The sequence below is a fragment of the Trachypithecus francoisi genome, unplaced genomic scaffold (genome assembly GCF_009764315.1).
Source record: "Trachypithecus francoisi isolate TF-2019V2 unplaced genomic scaffold, Tfra_2.0 Contig01461, whole genome shotgun sequence".
Lineage (NCBI taxonomy): Eukaryota > Metazoa > Chordata > Mammalia > Primates > Cercopithecidae > Trachypithecus > Trachypithecus francoisi.
In genome coordinates, this window is record NW_022681433.1 from 15460001 (window position 1) to 15465467 (window position 5467).

At 48.5% G+C, this 5467-nt stretch overlaps 1 long non-coding RNA gene across 1 annotated transcript in view; it reads left to right on the forward strand.

Annotated features, from left to right (window-relative positions):
• Positions 1-624, forward strand: part of LOC117096559 — a 93244-nt gene extending 92620 nt beyond the window's left edge. The window contains exon 5 of the long non-coding RNA XR_004442515.1: positions 1-624. This exon is cut by the window's left edge and continues 761 nt beyond it. This is a non-coding gene — a long non-coding RNA (uncharacterized LOC117096559).
• The last annotated feature ends 4843 nt before the right edge of the window (positions 625-5467 follow it).

Sequence of the window (5467 nt, forward strand, 5' to 3'; positions counted from 1 at the left end):
GCCCAAGGAAACCAAACAATTATCAGCCTGAATTTGCCTAATTTCCCACTCACGCTTTGGTTGCAGTTCCAGAGTCTGCTACAGGATCTCCCATACAGAGTGGCCTGAAGACACTGGTTTCCCTCAGGAAACTGCAAACTCCTGTCTCTGGACGTCTCCCTTGTGGCCTCCCTCCCTTCTTCCCTGGGACGGTTAGTACCTTCTCTTATGTTTCATGTTGACCATACAACTTTGCCTTCTTCCAATCTAGGTTTATGCCAGACATTGTGTCTGTTATTTTCCCTTTTTAAAGTGATATCTGGGCTGAATGTGATGGCTCACGCCTGTAATCCCAGCACCTTGGGAGGCTGAGGTGGGCGGATCACCTGAGGTCAGGAGTTTGAGACCAGCCTGACCAACATGGAGAAACCCTGTCTCCACTAAAAATACAAAATTAGCTGGGCATGGTGGCGCATGCCTGTAATCCCAGCTATTCGGGAGGCTGAGGCAGGAGAATTGCTTGAACCTGGGAGGTGAAGGTTGCGGTGAGCGGAGATCACGCCACTGCACTCCAGCCTGGGCAACAAGAGTGAAACTCTGTCTCAAAAAAAATAAAAAATAAAATAAAAATAAGTGATATCTGTGGTATCTGGTCATATCACATCAATTTTGATTTGAGGACCTGCCCCTGCCCCACTCTCGGTCTCCTGGATCCTGGAGGGGTTGGTGACCTGGGGTCAGGGGCAATGAGAGTACTGCTCCTCTCTGCCACTTTGTTCAGCTTGGGGGTAACGTGCAACAAAGCTGAACCAATCAAGTACATTTTTGCTTGGGCTAGTTTTTCCCCATGTTAGAGTTGTTAAGCTAATAAGAAGTAATCCCAGAAAGCCTGGCGGTCTTCCTTTACTACTAGTTGTAAGAACGTGACTAATTACAAGCTCCATGAGGACCATGCATTTTTTTTTTTTTTTGTCTTGTTCAATGTACTCCCAGGGTTTTAGAGCAGGACTCTGTTTACTGCATCCCCACAGCCTGACATTGAAACAACTCAGAGAAAAACAAGCTAAGAGATATCAGTGTCTGACATCATCATTGGAGCAGCTGGATACAGCTATGCCTGAAGTTGTTAAATTCATTTTTACACTTACGTCTGTATTGGTCTTCTGCTACTTGTAACTCAAAGAGTCATGACCAACACAAGCAAGTGTTGACTCAAGTTTCTTGAGAACTTTCCTGCAAGAGTAATCACAGATAAACAGTGACCTTGGGGGCCACAGTGGTCTCCTCAGGGCCTTAACATGCCATCTTTCTTTTCTAAAGTTTCTTAAGCTCTGTGGCTTACAAACTCCTTGATAGCAGTAATGCGATTTTCTCTGTGTTATTTAAATGCTCCATAGCTGCCAGGTGTGATGGGTCACAACTGTAATCTCAGAGTTTTGAGAACTGAGGCAGGGGGATCACTCAAGGTCAGGAGTTCAAAACCAGCCTGGCCAACATGGTGAAACCCTGTCTCTACTAAAAATACAAAAATAAATAAATAAATAGCCAGGCGTGGTGGCAGGTGACTGTAATCCCAGTGACTCAGGAGGCTAAGGCAGGAGAATTTTTTGAACCTGGGAGGCAGAGGTTGCAGTGAGCCAAGATTGCATCACTGCACTCCAGCCTGGACAACAGAGTGAGACTCTGTCTCAAAAATAAATAAATAAAACATGAATGCTCCAGAGGTTTTCAGACAGGACTGGCTTCACAGTGAAAGCCTCAGGAGATACTGGGCAATCACTGCACTGGGAGGCCAGGGTGCAGGGCTGCTTCTGCCTTTCTGTGAACAGAGAACTATACTGTCTGGTGCTTAGCATGGTTCCTGGAGTGTGCTATGTGTTTGGTAAATATTTGTGGATGGAATGAACAATATAAAGTGCATAGATCCCTTCCAGATCTCCTGAGAAAAGCAATGCTGGAAAGTATCGGTATACCTGTAAGCCTCTCCTCTCTCTTCTTTCATCTCGTCTCCCCTTTTAGCATGATGTTTCCCCCCATCCTCTTTGTCCAGCTTCCTTGGGGTTCAGTGACTGTGTGGTCCAGGTGCGAATGCCTTTGTCCTAGGGGTATCGCATAGGCCTTTTGACCTCTCTGTCTGCTCCAGGCTTGGAGTCTCCTAAAGTCTCCCTCCCAGTATCTTATTCAGATCTGACTCCCCAGCATCTTGGGGAATAGCTGCCTAACAGAACACTCAGGACAAATGCTCTATGAATGAATGAGTAGTGGTTTCGTAACTCTAGCCTCCTGCTGCTCAGACCCACCCCTTTGCTTCTATGAGAGGGTCCTCTTCTGGAGAGATGAAGCTGATGTCTTCTCTGATCTCACAGACGGAGCAGTCCCCGGCCCTCTCCACTCCACCCAGCTGTCTGCCCCTCCTGTTAATATTACCAACTTTCCTCTCAGAGTTCTCCCTGTCACCCCACCCCCCATGGCCAATAAAGCTGAGTATTGGCCCCTCAGGTTTCCCTGCTAAGTCACAGCTAAGACACTCCCCTCCCACGGGAGTGAACACCTATATTGTGGCACGGGACTGTCCCTGGTCCAAATGGTTGAAATGTTTGCTCCAGCTCCGTGGGCTGGCCTGGGAGGTGTTTTTTAAATTGTGGACAAAGCTGTCCTTTCTTTCTTTCTTTCTTTTCTTCTTTCTTTCCTTCCTTCCTTCCTTCCTTTCCTTTACTTTCCTTTCCTTTCCTTCTTTCCTTCTTTCCTTCTTTCTTTCTTTCTTTTTGAGACAGAGTCTCACTCTGTTGCCCAGACTAGAGTGCAGTCACACAATCACAGCTCACTGCAACCTCCTGGGCTCAAGTGATCCTCCCACCTCAGCCTCCCGAGTAGTTGGAACTACAGGCTCATGCCACCACGCCTAGTTAATTTAAAATTTTTTGGTAAAGCTGGTCACCTTGTTGCCCAAGCTGGACAAAGCTCTCATTAAGAAGAGGCAGATGGCACAGGGATTGCAAGTGAAGAAGTGAAGTTTCAGCCACACTCATGCACGCACTGGGAGGGAGACTTTGGCCCAATCATGTCACCTCTTTGGGTTTCTGCTTCCCCAGCTGGAAAACAACCAGGGCTTGGGAGAAGAGATGAGCTCAAAGGCATTTCCAACAACAAAGTCCTCCAACCTTTTTCCAGTTTTCTGAAGAAGGGATGACTTTCATGTGCTTAGGGGCAGGAGGGCTGTAGGAGGTGGGCAGGAGGAGCTGCAGCATGCAGGAATGCCCAGGAAGGCTCAGCCTGGTCCTACCATCTTACTGAGGAGTTCTCAGAGTGATTCTTGGGGCAGGTCCAAGCAAGCACCAGACCTGGATTGTTCCTACTCCAAAATGGATCTCAAAGTCCACCCACTTCACATTTCCACAACTCAGGCCGCTACATTTTGAAGCTGAGTGACTGCAACTGCTTCCTAACTCATTCATTCGCTTCTGCATTAATGCATTGCACTTCTGCTTGCCTCAGGAGACTGCACTGCACATTCACAGTGTCCAGGACAGGCCTCCTGCCTTCACCAAGTAACAGTCTAATGTCAGTGAAGGAAACAGACAAATACTAAATTAATTTTGTGAAAAGGACAAAAGAGAATGTAATGTAAAAACAAAGAACGAGGGGGCAAGGAGCTAGTTAGTTGGGTGATTAGCAATGGCCTCTGGAAGGAGACAACGTATCAGCCGAGATTCAAAGGATAAGAAGAAAGTGACCAGGAGGAAAGCTAGGAAGGGTGTTACAGACAGAGGCAACAACACGTGCGAGGCCCCTGAGGTGGGACAGAGAGAGACCAGCCTGACTGAAGCAGAGCGAGGGATGGAGGGAAGGCAGGAGCATGGAAATGATGGGCCTTAGTTAGCGGGTGGGCAAGGAAGACTTGAAAGCCACAGGAACGAGTTTAAAGTTCAGCTATGATAAAAATCCTGGTAAGGGTTTGTTTTTTGTTTTTTGTCTTTTTGAGACAGAGTCTTGCCGTGTTGCCTAGGCTGCAGGCTGGAGTACAGTGGCACAATCTCAGCTCATGGCAACCTCTACCTCCCGGGTTCAAGTAATTCTTGTGTCTCAGCCTCCCAAGTAGCTGGGATTATAGGCATGTGCCATCACACCTGGCTAATTTTTGTATTTTCAGTAGAGACGGAGTTTCACCATGTTGGCTAGCCTGGTCTCGAACTCCTGAACTCAAGTGATCCACCCACCTTGGCCTCCCAAAGTGCTGGGGGATTACAAGTGTGAGCCACTGTGCTCAGCCTGGTAAGGGTTTTAAGCAAGGCAGAATCTGAATGATAAGTATATTCCAGATCACACTGGCTTGAGGGCATGGGAGCGGGGAGACAGGGGAAGAGGCTGGATGAGCCAGGAGAGAGGGCAGTGGCTAAGAGAGGGGGTGAATAATAGATCCAGTGCCTTTTTAGGAGGTGAAATTGGTGGCCTTGAGGATGGGGGGTGAGGGGGCTGGGAAGGCTGACTCCCACTCTCTGACTGAAGAAATAGGTGAACAGGTGGTGGCAGGAATCTGCCTGGTGTGAGTTCCCAGGGCTCAGGGAAAGGGGAGGCCTGCGGGAGCCTGAGCTAGCCCCTGTCCACTCTAGCCATAGGGGCTTTCCTCAGATCCCACCTTCTCCACGAGGCCTCCTGTGACAGCCTTGTTTAAAGCTGCAGCACCCTCTCCACAACACTTTTTCTCCCTTAGAAGTCTATAATTCCCCACACCCCCATAGCATTCACCACCATCTATAATAAATAAATAATAAGTAACTGCTACGTATTTCTTTTGAGACAGGTTCTTGCTCTGTCACTCAGGCTGGAGTGCAGTGGTGCAGTCATAGCTCACTGCAGCCTTGACTTCCCGGGCTCAAGTGATCCTCTCGCCTCAGCCTCCCAAGTAGCTGGGACCTCAGGTGTGTACCACCATGCCCAGCTAAATTTTTTTTTTTTTTTAGATTTCTGTAGAGATGGGGTCTGTTGCCCAGGCTGGTCTTGAACTCTTGGGTTCAAGGGATCCTCTTATCTTAGCCTTCCAAAGTGTTGGGATTACAGGCATGAGCCACTGGCCCAGCCGACTTTTGCATTTTTAGGTGTGTTGTTTATTGCCTGTCTCCCTGCACCAGAAGAAGAGTTCTAGGAGGGCAGGGCTTTGGCCTTATTCCCTGTTCTAGCTCTAGCACCAAGAGCAATGCCTGGCACCTCTTTGGCCATCAGAGATTAGCTGAATGAATGAATGACTCTCACTTTGGGAGTCCTTAGCACGTGGTGGTGTTGAAAGCCAGGGACTTAAGAAAGTGTGAAGAAAGGAGTAGAAGAGTCCAGGACCAGGAAAAAGGGTAAGTACAGGAGAGCCAGTGAAAGAAGGGAGGGAGATCCCACAAGGTAGGGGACACTGGGAGCAGATGTCCTCATGGAGGCTCAGGAAGGGGAGTCAAGGATGGCTCTGCCCTGCAAGCTGCTGTCCCCCTAGAGTGACATTTCC